Source organism: Lagopus muta, chromosome 2, assembly GCF_023343835.1.
Source record: "Lagopus muta isolate bLagMut1 chromosome 2, bLagMut1 primary, whole genome shotgun sequence".
Taxonomy (NCBI): Eukaryota; Metazoa; Chordata; class Aves; order Galliformes; family Phasianidae; genus Lagopus; species Lagopus muta.
In genome coordinates, this window is record NC_064434.1 from 85,762,741 (window position 1) to 85,779,479 (window position 16,739).

General features: G+C 40.0%; 1 long non-coding RNA gene across 2 annotated transcripts in view; it reads right to left on the reverse strand.

The window, feature by feature from the left end:
- Positions 1–16,739, reverse strand: part of LOC125688616 (uncharacterized) — a 449,093-nt gene that overhangs the window by 21,626 nt on the left and 410,728 nt on the right. Inside the window, exon 12 of one of the 2 annotated variants that reach the window (XR_007374812.1) lies at positions 4,655–5,312. The exons of the other annotated variant lie outside the window; for it this stretch is intronic. This is a non-coding gene — a long non-coding RNA (uncharacterized LOC125688616). Of the gene's footprint in view, positions 1–4,654; positions 5,313–16,739 lie in introns of those variants that run through there. 2 annotated transcript variants of the gene reach the window in all.

A 16,739-nucleotide genomic window follows, 5' to 3' on the forward strand; every position in this document is an offset into this window, starting at 1 on the left:
CTAAGATCATTCCATCTGCCAAAGTAAGGCCAGAAACAACTAATGCTGACTTCACTATAGACGTATGTAACATCTTTAAGTGTTTAAAACAGTCTATCGTATACATAATCCATAGTGAGCCAGCATATCAATGATTAGGTGGGGAATAGCTATTGTATCACATTCATTCTTCACGGAATCCAATAACTATGCTCAATTATTTACTGTGTTTCAATAACATAGCAGATATCTATGTTTCTATGGATCCAATCAGCTATGAATCTATATTTACCTTCCCACACATGCACTCAGAGACACATATAACTGTCTTTGTGAGACCAAAAACAACATTGGAAAAAAGAATTCTTATCGTGCTATTAAATCTTTGACTTAAATAGAGTTATTGCAGAGTTCCACTAGACTAACTCTGAGCAGAGTTTTCGTTTTATTTAGTAATTTTGCTATCATTCTAATGTATTCCTTGTACAGCTCATACATAAATCCTTTTAAGTTAGATGATTTAAATAGACTCATAAAAGAGTTTTTCTATATTTGAGAATATATGTATAAAATATATTTCTCCAAGTCTTCTATGTGTTTTCATAATGGCTTCCAATGGAAGTAACTGCAAAAATGTGCCAGTGAACTGTCCAAAGCACATTCAATGCTTTTTTTACCCAGGTCCCCTTCTCTCTATAAACCTGAGCAGGGTCTTACAGAAGATGTTGCATTCAGATTGGGGATCTTAAATTCTTTTTCAAATTCTCCCAATATGATTTGAAGAAGACACATCAACATCAGGCCTGTGTAGGAACCTATCCATTTTAAGTGGGTGCTGGAGCTTGTGTATGCCAGGTTCTCCCCGTATACTGAGCAAATACATGATCACTTTATAGAGAAGTGAAATATAGCACACAACAGCAAATTAATAGGAAACAATGACGGGTATATATGCTTCTGAGCATGAAAAGTTTCTTTGCGCTCCTGCAGAGAAGAACCTAGGTGTCCTGGTGGACATCAGGTTGTCCCTGAACTAGCAGTGTGCCCCTGTGGCTAAGATGGCCAATGGTATAGTGGGGTGCATTCAAAAGAGCGTGGCCACGTAAAGACAGGTGATTCCTCCCCTTCACTCTGCCCTGGTGTTCCATATCTGGAGTACTGTGTCTAGTTCTGGGCTCCCCAATTCAAAGATTGACAGGAATCTTCTAGAGAGAGCCCAGTGGAGGGCCACACAGATGATGAGGGCCCTGGAACATCTCCCTTTTGAGGACAGGCTGAGAGACATAGGACTGTTCCACCTGGACAAGATTGAAAGGGGATCTTATCAATACTTACAAATGTTTAAAGGGTAGGAGTTAAGTGGATAGGGCTAGGCTCTTTTTCGTGGTGCTCAATGACATGGCAAGGGGCACAAAATGGAACACAGGAAGTTCCATATGAACATGAGGAAAAACTTTGTTGTGAGAGTGACAGACCTCTGGAACAGGCTGCCCAGAGAGGCTGTGGCATCCCATTCTTTGGAGATTTTAAAAACTGTACACTTTCCTATGTAACTTACTGTAGGGAGCCTGCTTTAGCACTAGGGTTGGCCTAGATGATCTCCAGAGGTCCTTTACAACCCCTACGAGTCTGTGATTCTTTGACTTTGGGTATGTTTACATTAGTATCTCGGTGTGGCTCAGGACTGTGAATTTTTAAGTGAATCTCCTGCTTGTCTCCATCTATCACATGTTGGTTCATATCAGGCAATGAATACAATGAATTCTTTCAGGACTTCATTAAGCTGTAAGATGCAAACCTAATAAGCTCCAAACCACCGGCTAGCAAACCAATTCACACTTGAATATTCCTTTCAATGTGTAAATAGATTCATGTTGAGCATGTACAAATCTTTGCTATGTTTGTTTTCATGAATATTTGAGCAACTGAGCCTCATTAACTAGAACACTACCAGATCCGTGATCACAAAGTCCCTTGAATGCATATGCATGAAATCACCATTAGTTTTGCATTTACAGTAATTATTCTGCATGCATATTTAGCTAGGAAAGGGACAGCAAAGAAATCACTGCACTCATTCCCTTGATCTCAAGAGAGAAAAGTATTTCGGGTCTGCTTCTCTACTGTTTTGCATTTTGTATACTTCCCCAAAGTAAGTGTGAAATGTTATCCAATCTGTTTTGAAAACATTTCACAATGATGAATAATGCTGTTTCAGTAAGTAGTTATCAGTAAGTTGTCTGTATCTAATTCTTTCTTATGCCTAGAATGTAAACTTTTGAGGACAAGGATGTACCATACTGGCACTATGCTGAGCAGAACAGGATCTTGCTCAACATCTGGAACTCCTGTGCACAGTCACATTAATGCACTGAAGTTATGCAATATTCAAGATACCGGAGATTGTCACCTCCTATTTAGAATAATGTAAAATGTAGAGGCTGTATGTTATCAAGCTATAAGTTGATGTAAGATTTGATAGAATACTATTCACTAATTTGTACTAATAGCAACCAGAGATATTAATTTTATTAGCAGAAAGAAAGGCAAAACTTACTAAGACAATAGTTAAGAATTATTACCTCTGCTCTGGTAAATAAGGGACGACATTATGATCTTGTCATTCCATGACCAAAAATGGAGATTCTAGTATGGGAAACATTATTTTCTGTTCCCTCCCTTCCTCCTCTCCTCCCCCACCCCCACTCTTTTGTTCTTTGCCATTCAATGTTTTGGTTCAAGTTAATTAAAGATTCCTGTTGCAGCCTCCTGGAGTGAAATTCTGGCACTATGCCCAGTGCAGCCATAGTCATCTGTAAGCAGCCCCTCCAGTGAGCTCCATAATGTCTCTAAGAAACTATACAAAGAGGAAGAAAGAAACTGAATCCAGATGGAATGGGAAATCAGATATTTCTTCCATTTGTGCTGAAATCTGAAGGGTGCCCCATAGGTTGAAAGAGAAGGCAATTCACATACTCTGTAGTCCCATGGAAAAGCATGTTTTCTTCCCCACCCCTCTGCCTTTCATTGAAGATGAATCTGTGAGAAAGCTTACAGTGAGTCCGCAGTCTCAGTAATGCAAAACATGTTTTCCCAACTCTGCATTACTCTGCTAGCTATAGAAAGGTGTAGGATAGACCTATCAGGGGAACACAAAAAAAGCAAAAACAAAGGAATCAAAAGAGCAACCCAGGCAGACAAAGACTCTTCCTAATGACAGGGTTACAAGAGCTAGAATTTGATATCCAAACCAACATTTTGACACACAGTTCATAATGAAAAGAGGACTTTAGGCATTTTAAATGCCCAAAGGGAGAGTAAACATGTCTAATACACTAAGATATAACCACATCCTGAACTGCTTGTTGTTAAAAGGCACATAAAAAAGATTACAAAAATGTACACTACACAGTCATTTCTTAGATCTCACATGCATAAAAATATTGAAGAATATCCCTGGAGAAGCACAGATGTGATGTATTTTCTGCTTGTTAGTCTGTCAGCTTCAGTGCCCAGTTCTTAAAACAGTACAACACTCGATTGGTAATTTCTGAAGAATTCTCCTCTGGGTTAATGACAGAATCAATAGAAATCGAAATTGTAGTTATTTGCAGGTATGATTTATGTAAGAATTACTGTTTGTTTCGTGGTAGGTGCTGTGCTCACTAGGGATGTTCTGGAATTTGACAGAGGAAAGTAATAAATTATGAAACTATTTGCAAAATAGTTTGCTTTCTCTATGTATTCCATTTTACAGTTGGTACCATGTGAATTTTCTGCTTTCTGATGGCCTGCTCAGTTTTTCATGGGCTTGGCTGCTCGGGGTGGGAACTGTTACATGAATATTAAACTTTGGCCAGGACAGTTACAGAAGGGAAGTCTTAAAATGTTGGTAAACTGTTAAACACTGGTAAAGGGTTCACATTTAATTTTAAAATATCAGGGCAGAGTGAGGTCTTGACCCAGAGAGTAACTTGTAGTGCAGGACATGACCATCTGAGATATGAACTTTGGGCAGAGGTTAGGGTTCAAGGTGGCAGAGTTACTAACTGTTACGTTAAAGCAATCCTTCAGGTGAAAGGAACTTGATAATTGCCGTGCGGATTTCCCCAAACAGGTTGACTGGAATTGCTGTTTTTCCTGTGACTAATTGGATATTCTGTTCCCGCCTCTTTTGAAACAACAAAAGTGGTCCAAAAAGCTGTTCAGGTGAAAGGAGTAATAGATGTATGCTGACATAGGTTATGTATGTTTCTCGCCCTTTCAAACCTTTGAAGCAAGGCTGGGGTCAAATTACTCAAACTCTGTTGACAAACATGTGGTCTTCAAAAAACAATCCCAGTATGAGCGGTGATGCTAATTTAAAATAACAGAGGGGGAGGAAAAGAAAAAAAAAAGAAAAAAAAGAAAGAAAAAATGAGAGGGAAAACCAGCACCAGACTACACGAAACCCAACCCAACTGCCACCTTCCCTGCAAGCCTTCTTTTGTGAGCCTGCCTTCCCTGCAGTGCAAATCAGCCATGGTTGGGGTTAAATGGGTAGCTTTTGTCTCCTCACAATGGCCGGGAGTGACAGGTTGAGCTAAATGATTTACTGGTGGAGATGATTCGAAGGACAGAGCTGAGCAGCCTTGGGAACACCCGCACAAGAAAAGGACAGTAATGCAGCAGCCTCTCCTCCCCCTCCCCTTGTCACGGTTTTGACTGAAAGATCACAGAGTGGGACTCTGGCAGACACAAGGACCATTGAGAAGTTACTTTTATTATTTATCCATGTCAGCTTTGCTTTGCTGAGAACAGACCTGAGGTTAATTAATCTTTACTTTTTTTGTTGTTGTTGTTTTTAAACTTTATTGTTTTTCTTATTGGGGATGCAAGCCTATAAGTTGGCAGGGTCACATGCCACGGGCAAAGGGAAAGTCTCTGTGTGAGACTTCAGTACACGAAAGCTCAACAAACCTACCCCTAGCCAAAACAAAGCTTTCCACAGAGAAAGGCAATGCAGCAGGGGCTGTGGCAAAGGCAGCTGCTCAGAACGGAGCTGACCCAGATGTTGTCAATTGGAATGTGCTAGAAACAGCACTGCCCCCCGCCCTGTTACACTGCCCCGGCGGCAGTACCAAGCAGGAGTATGGCTCCCAGATTGTTTCCTGATGGCTGTTTGATCTGGCTGTGTGGGCGGGAAGGAACCAGCTTTGTCGGGCTGATGTAGGGTGTGCTGGAGCCCTGGCGTGCTCCACGTTGCGCTTCTCCTCCTGAGCAGACCAGGCACGAGGGGACAAAATGGCGGGTAGGTCACAGGCCCTTGGACTCAGGGAAAGGAAGCTCTTTGCCTGGAAAACAGGGAGAAGGGTGGTTGGAAAAGCCATCCCCAAAGCCCCTAAAATAGATGAGTATGTCATGGAAGGGGCATGGCACAGTGCAGCTGGGAAGCACCTGCAGACCATCATGCTTGCCCTTGCCTGTGGGAGAGGTATGGCCTGGCATAGGAAGGGGAGCGGAATTGGCTGCCCTTAGGGCTCTCAGTAGAATGAATATGATGCTTTCTTCTGAAGGTGCATCTCCACACATCAGTAAGGAAAAGAGATGGGCCTTTTTGGACAGTTCCTGTGAATTAGTCTGGGAGAAAAAATAAAAAAGGCCCCAAAAGACATTAAAGTTGGGTTTATGGATAGATCAGAACACTTAATAAAATCTGTACTGCTCAGAGGAAGCAATGCTCTCTTTCTAAACTGTACTTTACTTGCCCTATGATTTGCAAGCTATTGCTCAAGCACAGTGGAATAGTATGTACTGTCATAGGTTACAACGTGTCATAGTCATTATTTGGTTCTGAGAAACAGATTGTAGCCCTACTGTAAAAACCACAATTTTTCTAGTGCCTAATGCCTAATGATTCACCCAAAACACTGTGAATCACATTGCAAAACATTCAGCAAAGTTTTATTCCAATATAGTTAGCTGACTTCAAAAAATGTCACTTGATGAATATCTCAGGCATCTTAACTCATTGGGGAAGAAGACTGAACAGTAAAACTACTGTGTGCAACAGCACATGGCTTCCTGCTGGATAGATTTCAATCGTAGTCTCATTTTTATAGTAGCTTTAATGAGATTTTATAGTTATTTAAAAAAAAACAACAATGTGAACATGTGAATATGATGGCAAAGCAACATTTCATACTAGTGAATTTGAAAGACATAATTCAATGGAAATAAAGGATCTATAAAACAGCAGTTTTACTTGGAAAACAGAAGTGTTTACTGTTAGTTAATCTGTAGTACTGTAGAGCTGCATGCAGTATGGCATCACATGATTCTAATGGCTTCTTGAGTGTTCAATTGCAAATAAACACTCCTGTATTCAAATACAAAGAGCAAAACAAACTGAATCTAAAAATACAAGAAGGAACTACGGTATTTTTTTGCTCTGAAAGGCTACAGTGTTGGTAAAAGATGAAGCAACTCTTAAAAAAGCCTATCCAATATGGCTCCAAATATGGATTTGCCACAGCAGGTGAAAACAAAAAAAACAAACACTTTGTATATCCAGTTGTAATCACTGCAATAACTTGAAATATTGTAATGTTGTAATAACTGCAAGTTATGCTTGCTCCAAGTTATTAGTGCTGTTTACATTTGTTTCTTGCCCAGTCCCCCTAGTTTGCATGAAGTTAGTGCAAAATTCCTATAACTTTTTATGCATTTACTATAGATAATGTGTCCTGTCCTTTCTTTTTCTCCTCTGATCTTTCTCCTAACCTTAACTACTTTTCAGTTCTTTTTCCACCCCTAGTTAAGTCTCTTAGCTTTCAGCTGCCTTTTCTCTGACTCCTTCACACATTTCCACATCTCATAACTCTCTTTAGCCAGTGTATCTGCAATAGCGTTTGTAACAGAGAAGGTCTGTTGCATCTGGCTTTGAGGGTAAAGCTGAGAAAACTAAGAGTGGGGAAGGAACACCTTGTAGGATCCCCATTTCAGTCCTTATTTTTTATGCTGTTAGTATTGCCACAGTCTTATCCACATTAACATATTTGTGTATGCCTAATGGGTGTCTGACTTGAGCAGAGTGACTGGATGTAATACATTGGCAAACAAAAGCCATGGAAGAGGCTTGAGTCACGCAAAAGAGGAGCATGTTAACAGGAACAGGGGATTGTATGGGCTCCGTGGGCTCTGTACTGCAGGTCCTCCCACACAGCTGGGAAACAGGGTGCCCTCAAGCAGTGGTATTGGGTGGCCTCTGTGAATGTGGATGTGGATTGGTCTTCAGTGCAACCTCAAAACAATGCTTGGAGCCAGCTCTGAATGCTTGGGTAACTCCAGCCACTTGTGTTTCTTCCCATTCTCAACAATTATTTCCTTCTAGCCGATCTTTCAAAACCCTTTCTTTACATTACAATTCTTTCATTGCTTTGCAAGAGGTTACGTCACATCACAGGACTGAAAAGCACAGTGCAGTGTAGTGTAACTTGACACAGATTTGACATTTCTTTGTGATGTGTCATATCAGAAATGTAAAGCAAACATTGTCCTTTTCCTGTTTGGGCAGCAGTGACTGCTGTGGGTTGCCCTACCTTCTGCCTGATGGAGTTTATGAGACTAACGAGGATTCTGTATTGGACCTAGGAGAAAACACAGTTATGGAGCTGTTTGTGCTTTCTGGAAGCTGCATGACAGAGAGTGGGCTCTGAGTCAGTTCTTCTGAGGTTGCAGAGAAGCTGGCAAGAAAAGCAATAGCATTTATAGTTGATGCTACTTGAGAATGAAAAGTGTTGAGGGAAAATATGTTAACGTACTGCTTCATAGTTTCTGCTGATTTTCTTTTTTGGCCTACTGAATTTCAACTCCTTTTAAATATGCATCTACCAAAAGGGAGCAACCAGAGAAGGCTAAAATTACCCTTAAAAAAAGTGAAGAGACTATAGAGCATTTCACATCCGGTAAAAAAGTACCTCCTTGTACTGAACCTAAGCAAGACCTGACAAACATCATCTGCTGTATCCTACATCATGTTTAAAAGAATCTGTGTTAGTTCATACATGTGTATACATGGAATGATAACCCCAACTCCCATTGCACAGTGCGCTGACCTGTTGCTGTTTACCGCAGATCTGCCTTTCACATCCTCATAATTACAGACTATATTTACATTGACTATCACACGTTCAAGAGCCTGGATCTTCCCCATGCAAGGATCAAGTACTTCATGTTTTTAAAAGAAGACTTATCGCTTTATCACCTTGGGGATTACAAGCATGAAGCCCTGATTTGAAAGATTTATGTGATAGTATGTCTCAAGGGTTGTTTCCAGATAAAACATGCTTGGTGGGCCCCAAGTGCTCAGTTTAGAGTCCTGCTGCTATCCCTTTGAATGACCTCGAGCAGCTCATTTCACGTTGCTGTGGCTCTGTTTTCCATTGATTTTTTGTTTGTACCTGGTAATATTCTGGAAGGTTCTGCATAGCACCCTGTAAAACCAGTCCTGATTTCATTTTGGCTGTTAGGCCCTGGGACATTCAACAGAGTAAAAATACTTTTAAGCAGATTTTTAACTCTTTCTCAGACCTGCCTATTTCAACAGACCATCATGCCTTCCTGATTATTTTTCCTGAAATATTCTGTCTGTACATTGGTCATTCTGGGTTTCTGCTGACAGGAAAAAACTTAGGGTAGTCACATCCATCACAAAACTATCATATTTGTGTGCATTTTACAGCTTGAACATAGAGGTAGTTGCATCAGCACAACCAAGATATTAGTAATGCAGCAGCAAAAAGAAGTAGCTGGTACAAAGGAATTAACAATTTCTTAAGCTGGCATTACAGCTGGAGATATTTACATAAGTACCTGTGGCAATGTAGCCATGGATATGATCTCTCAACATAAATCTAGCATCAGTAAGTCCATTCCTATATTCCCAATAGCGCAGTAAATTTGTAACCTAAGTGGGGCATGGTGAGCAGTCTAGCTGAACCAAAACAGACCTTTGTGTTCTGTGGAGGCTTTTGAGCACCAGTCCTGCTCTCTGGAAGCACTTTGTGCACATGGGGAAAATACCCAAGAACGATTGTTACATAGATATTCTGCATTTATCTTTGGAGGCAATGTGGGTTGGGATGGGATGAGTTGGGGGAAATGGAGACATAGCCAATTAAAGATGAACAAAAGTGGAAATTGTTTTGATTTTCCATACCTACTTTCTCAGCAGGGAAGAAATATTCCCATATTATGGGTGCAATATATAGAGTCAGCAGCTCTATAGAGGCACATGTTTTTGAAGTAGATGATACTTTGTACCATAGTCTTTCCTTATATTCATACTTCCTCAGGTGAATAAGGTTACCCGAGTCACATCCCATCTTATAATGATATTGTTATTTGAAATATCTTGCTTCCCTTGATGTTATGCCTTTCTCTGTGGAAAATAAGTGAGACCTTTGTGATTACTGCATATTAATTACAAAAATATTTGAATGAATAGGGACTTTGTCATTCTGAACCCCAAGTATAACTAACAACGGTATCTATCTCAGTGGTTTTAACTTGCTAGAAGAGAACACTAAATACAAAACAAAACAAAAACTTGCATAATGATAACAACTACAAAAAATTCACAAAACACACCTGTAAGATAGCTTGTGAGCCAGTTTTCATTTCTAGTTTATTTCATTTATTTAGGAATCCCTCTTTTACTCAAAATTTTGGCAAATGAATGCAACACACAGTGCAAGAATTTTCTCATGTCTTTTAAAATATTTCCTGTGTAGCTTCTTAGGTCCAGCTTTTGCTCCTGAAGAGAATGAGCAATTTGAGGTTCTACTTATTTCACTGGATGTTCATTGGCCTTATTAGAGACCTACCTTAACAAGGGATGAAAAATGTGCCTCAAGTGCTGTTTCTTTCCATGTCACTGCAAAGGCGTGATGGACAGTTAAGTCTAGATGTAAGTGATGATATTGCAGATGGTGGTGTTTGACTAGACGAGCTGACCAAAGTGCTTGTACAGGAGCTCCAGACAATAAACACCCAAGAAATGTGTGGTACATTAAGTGGGGGCTTAACTGAAAAGTCTGTTACATTCAAAAATCATCCTTCACTGTCTCTGAAAATGCCTATTTTCAAGTCAAAGTGGACATGGAGATTTCTCAGTGTTTATACACCTGTGCACAGGCAGTACCAGATCAATGTCTCCTCAGGACTTTTCTGTACATGGATTTTTTGTACATGGATGGTGCAACAAGAACAGTTAGAGGTCAGAATGTCTAAATACAGACTGGCTCTCGCAGCCAGCAATGTCCCGCTCTGAGCTGGCTGTCACACAACCACCCCTTGCCAATCCGTGGGGGCTGCCTGTCTGCAGGAGCAGAGCAGCTGGGGCAGGCAGTGCCCAGGGCTCAGCTGGCCCCGTGACATCTGGTGTGCATCTCCAGACCACCTCGTGGAGTCTACTGAAAAGTAGCGCACATGGCCATGATTCTGGCTTTCCGTTTTCAAGTTGTAATGAAATCCCTTTTTGTTTGGATGTGCTATAAAGCCCTATGATCTATTTTAGCTGGATTACCAGAGGCAATTTTTTTAAATGCTGCACTGCCAAATGTGCTAATCCATCTCAAGTTACGTCACGGATATCCACAGCATATGAAAGTGCAAGTTGGCCTGGCATCGTTAGAACTAGTAGGTAATAAAGTAAACTTTATTACTCACAGTGGGTTTAGAATATCTTCCAGTTATTTAGTAAATATACATGTCTATATGTTACATAAAGGCATTCAGCAATGATTTTCAGGAAGCTTGCCCTGCAGTTAGAAGTAAAATACTTTTTCTGTATTTCATAATGTTAAAAAATAAAGACAAGAGCAGACCAGCTGAAGAACTGCAGGCAATGCCCTCTCTGCACAGCTTGAACTCTCCCTATATTTATCTGAAGCAGATGTTCCAGGCAGGATGCACACTGCAGCCAGAGGTGAGGACGGAGGTGTACAGGACTTGAATCCATTTCAGTACAGCTCCCACATCCTGTTTACACATAGCTGCTGGCCTGAGAACAACACTGCGGGGAAAAAAAAGGAAGGGGTGGGGGCTGTGATAGGAAGGAACAGTTGATTGGAGTCATGATACTGACACCACTGCTAGGCATGAGCATTGGGAGTGCTGCAGACTGCGGTTCACTCCACATCTCCCACTGCCAGCAACATTTTCTCTGCTACTTTGGCACGCTGTCTTCTGTCATAAGGAAGGGGAATAGAAGAGAGAAAGAGCACTTCCTTTAAAAAAAAGTAGAAGACGGCTCACCTGCAGAGACACTATGCTTTCTCTGCTATTCAGCAATGCTCCACAGATTGAAGGAAAAACAGAGCTGGAATTTACTGTGCTAGCTTTTCAGTTTCATTCAAATCATGGGTAGATTTTTAATAGTAGGAAAGGTCTTGCTGAATCACCAATGGGCAATGAGAGTTATTCATAATGCTAAGCTCCATTTAAACAGTCATTCTGTTGGAGGATGGATTTTGCAGGCTAGGTACTTAGTGGCAATTTGATTTCTACATACATGCAGCAGTGAAAGGCCTGCTTTTTTTCCATGCACTGAATACGCATTTCCATTTCAAGCCTCATTCCCTACAGTAATTCCACATCATGCACACATACTCCTGATTAATGTTATGGAGATAGTAAGAGGAGCATATATACATTCTATGTCTTTTTTTTTTTTTTGCTTGACATTTAAACAAGACCAGTGAGGGCCCAGCTTTTCCTTGTCAAAGCTTCAGAAAGCTGCTAATGGCAAATTTCCCAGGAGGTAGAAATGGAAGAAGCAGTTTTTCCAGGTTGTTTTTCACGAAGTTCACAACACAGGCTGGGAACACTATGTATCAGTTAGGCGTCCTTGTAATATTATATTCTGCAGAGATTGGCTACTGGCTTCACATCTCCATGGTCATGCAGAGATACAACACGGGGTAGCTTGAAGAACATATATCTTCCTCTGCTGAAGTGGTATGAACTTATCAACACCATGGGTGTCTCTTCAGCTCATTTTTTAAAATACTTGAGGAGCAGAACGTATATGTGACACGTTTAGTGCCAGAAGTAATGAAGTACTTTATTTGACTAGGACGGTATAAAAGAAGCTGAAAACTTATTAAAAAGTCTGGAAAACTTCATTATTGTAGGGTTTTATAAATCTATTTTATCTCCTACTAATGAGAATATAAAATAATAAAATTGCAACATAAAAGTTTCTACTTCTTTGAACCTTGAACAGACAAACTTCTTTACCAATGCTGGTTGCTTTTTAAAGAAAAAAAAATCACACTCAAAGCTTTTCTTTTTTATCCATGAAGTTTCAGTGGAAGACAGCAACTTCTAAACAATTGGCTGAGATAGGCTGCATTTCCTTGGATGCTTTGCTTTTCTTTATTATGCTTGCATTGTTTTGTTATGCAAGCAACTACCATGGCATCAGATGTTGATTTTCTTATTTCAAATTCTCTAAAAGACCAGAAGTTTGGGATCAAACTGGAAGACAGAAGGAAAAATTTAATTCTGTTTTGTTCTTAAGTCTTTCTTTTAAGCTTCAATCAATGTTGTGCTTGAAATTCAATCTTCAGATAAGGAACAGCAGCCAATCTCCTTGTTGGTTCCCCTTTGTATAAAACAGCCGATTGAGTTTCTTTTTCTCTGAAAAGACTATAAAAAAGACAAATTGAGACTTTACTATATTATTGCTAGTTATCCCTTCTCACATTTATGTAGCTTTTTATTTACAGTGTTCGTTAAAAACTTTTCAAACTGCATGTGGAAAAAGCACCACATCAGTACTAAAAAGTATTTGTGTCAAGGTCAGTTGGAGACTGTTTGAAAAGTGTTTAATCTTGTGTCACAAAAAGCTTTAGAGCAGGATGAAGCACTCTAATTGGAAATGCAGATACTAACTAGGGAAGGAGACTATTTTATCTTTCCTAATATTTTCTATTTCCATATTTTTTTCCAGTATTTCACTGAAGAATTAGGTCTTTTGCATCATTTTTTGGTGGTGTCTTCAAATGTCTGGCATAGAATTTGGTGTTAAAGTTCATGAAAACTAAAATGTTTTAAGGAAAACCAGATACTGGTAGACAAACAGTAATATACCATTTCCTGACTTTTAAGCCTTTGGCCTTCAAAGAGAGGGTATGCTTTGCTACTGCCACATGGAAATAGCCCCAGGATGGTCCCTAAGACAAAGGTCTTGTGAATAAGAGCACAGTATCAAAGATGTGTAGGAACTGGAGAATGACAATCAAATAAGTGGTATAACACTCATATCCCTTTCTAGCCAAAAATAGAATAGTAGCTGAAAAAAGCCTGGGAGAAAGCATGGATATCAGCTCAGACTTATACATTATGTATTTTAAGCCAAGCTTCACTTCTATACACCTTTTACTGGAAGTACAATCTCTTTTTTTTTTCTTCTTTTCTTTTCTTTTTTTTCTTTTCTTTTTTTTTTTTTTTTTTCCTACTGTAGTAGAAATGCGAAGTCATGGCTTGAAACAATAATTGAGCTCCTGATGGGAAGGCAGGACCAACCAAGGGGAGCTCAGATGCATGCAATTCACCTGAGTGATTGCACCTGCTGGAGCCAGGATCCATTCCTTCCCAGACCTCATTTAAGGGCTGGCAGTGGAGGTAAGGGTATCTGGCTGGAGATTTCTGTCTACTGGAGGTCCTCTAAAGGTAAGCAATTTTTCTTCCTTTGTTTCTGTGTGCATGACTGATGCACTGGGGCTTGTTCTCATTTGCTGTAGACTAGGATTTGTGCTACTTTCCTATCATTGCTGTAGGGTCCTCTGCATTATAGCATTACAGGTCCTATTTCTTTTTCTTGCATCTGAGCTTTTTCTAAGTGATTTCCTGTCTGAGCTAATTCTTGACCTGTCACAAATGCTGTGTTCTCTCAATTTTTTTCTTCTTTCCCTTATTTCCACCAAATGTTATCAGCAGTCCTATTTTCTTCCTCTTTTCATATGAAGAACTTTAATCCCTTTTCTTTACTATAACAATTTCTTATGTGGTCACTGAAGAGAGTTCCAGGGCTTCACATCTGAAGTATTTCATTTCTAATACAAAATAAACAAATGTGGAAGGGATGTTGAAAAGCTATGCTGATAGCTTATCCAGAAGAAGAGGATGAAGCCTTGAATGAGCCTTCATAAAGGTGCTTATGGCCAGCAGACAATGTATGTTCACAACGAGAATGAATCCAGGCAGTTTCTCCTGACATAAAAAGGAAGAAGTCTGAATGTCTATGGTAACTGAGCTATCTGAATCACCTTCACTAGTAGGCTCACTTGAGCACAGGATAAATGATGTGAAACAGACTAGATTTATATTCAAGGTGGATAATAACTAATAATTCAGATTCCAGAGGTTTTGAATATCTGTAAAATCAAAAGAACTGATGATTAGAAAAAGTAATATATATATATATATATATATATATATATATAATAAAAGTAATATATTATATATATATATATATATATATATATATATATATATATATATATATATATATATATATATATTTTACCGGACTAAAACGCTTCCACATACGTTTCATGGTTAAATACTAGCTTATTATTAACTCAGCATATCAATATTAACATGCTCAGAGTGGCATTTCTATGCCTCTGATAATACTGAGGTGGAATGTAAATATTTCAGCAGTCCATGCACTCACAAAAGCAGCAGAAAATCATAGGCAACTAACACTACACCATTCTCACTTGCTTCCTGGGTAAGCTAAGGAATTTCTCTGGCTTTTTCTTCCCTGCTGAAATGATGAGACTGGACAATGAGGGGTCATTATTACTTTAGGGGCATATTAATAAGAAACTATATAGAAAACATTAAAAACATTTAGTATTTATACCAGTCTGCAATAAAACTGAATGGTGGCCCTTCTCTTAAAGGGGAAATGCTTCAATAATGCTTAATGTTCAGTTTGCAGTCATTCATCTGGAATAGCAGAAACTCAGCAATACGATTATCAATCTAAAGAGTCTGATGACAGTTTTAATTCCATTAATAGTGGACTTAGCTGCTATGAGAATTTCTTATTCTTAATGCAATTTTTCTGCTTTGAGAAGTATAGAAAGACTCAAGTTACAAGCAGTGTGTTAATTCATACTGCTTACGCTCTCTGTTTGGGAACTTTATTTGCAGTTTCATAGTTAATGACTCTGTGCATAAATCTACCCTGAAACTCGCTACAGCAACCTATGAAAGAAATGAATGGAAAAAGATTAAATACATTATTAAATACGAACCTGAGGATATTGATGAGGTACATTCACACACACTGTAACATTTTAGATGTTTATTTTTGAAGTTTTTATTTAAGAAAACTGTGATATTTATGATGGTTCAATGATGATACGTTTTTGACAATGCTATCATTAGCACTGTTTTAAAACATGGTGAAAACTGTCATAGCTACTGGCATTGAATTCCTTAGCTTTTTATTTAGGAAAGAAAGTCCGTAGCTTGTGTGGAATTTGCATGATAGAAAAGAGGAAAGTAATATAAAGAAATCTGCAGTTGAAAAGCGAAATAAGTCTGCTTTTGATTTATGATTTAAAAGAAATTACTCTGCTTGTCAGACAGTTTGGTTAACATGATGATTTTAGTGTGTAGTTGTTTTGTTTGTTTGTTTGTTTTTTAGGAAGCATAGTGTTATTCGTAAGACATCTGCTAACTGAAGAACCATTCAAGAACATGGGTTGTATAAGAAACAGTGTTGTTAGCAGGAGCAGGACAGCAATTGATAGCCTTTACTTTGCTCTGATGAGTCTGCAGCTTGAGTACTGTGTTTGGTTCCAGGGAACTACAGGCCTGTTAGTCTGACCTCAGTGCCAGGGAACATGATGGAGCAGATTGTCTTGAGGGAGATCATGCGGGATGACCGGGGGATCAGGCCTAGCCAGCATGGGTTCACCAAGGGCAGGTCCTGTTTGACCAACCTGATCTCCTTCTATGATCTAGTGACCCGTCTGCTAGACAAGGGAAAGGCTGTTGATGTGGTCTACCTAGACTTCAGCAAAGCCTTTGACACTGTCTCCCACAGTCTCCCACTGTCTCCCACTGGCAGCCTGAGGCTTGGATGGGTACACTCTTGGCTGGGTAAGGAGCTGGCTGGAGGGCTGGGCACAGAAGTGGTGGTGGAATGGAGTTAAATCCAGCCGGCGACCGGTCGTGAGTGGTGTACCCCAGGGGTCGGTGCTGGGGCCTGTCCTCTTCGATATCTTTATTGATGACTTTGATGAGGGCATTGAGTGCACCCTCAGTAAATTCGCGGATGACACCAAATTGGCTGGAAGTGTGGATCTGCCTGGGGGTAGCGAGGCCCTACAGAGGGATCTGGACAGGCTGGAGAGCTGGGCTGAAGCCAATGGAATGAGGGTTAACAAGGCCAAATGCCGGGTCCTGCACTTCGGCCACAACAACCCCAGGTGACACTACAGGCTTGGGGCGGTGTGGCTGGAGGACTGTGTAGAGGAAATGGACCTGGGGGTATTGATTGATGCTCGGCTGAACATGAGCCAACAGTGTGCCCAGGTGGCCAAGAAGGCCAATGGCATCATGGCTTGCATCAGAAACGGTGTTACAAGTAGGAGCAGAGGGGTGATTGTTCCCCTGTACTCAGCACTAGTGAGGCCGCACCTTGAGTACTGTGTCCAGTTTTGGGCCCCTCACTGCAAGAAAGACATTGAGGC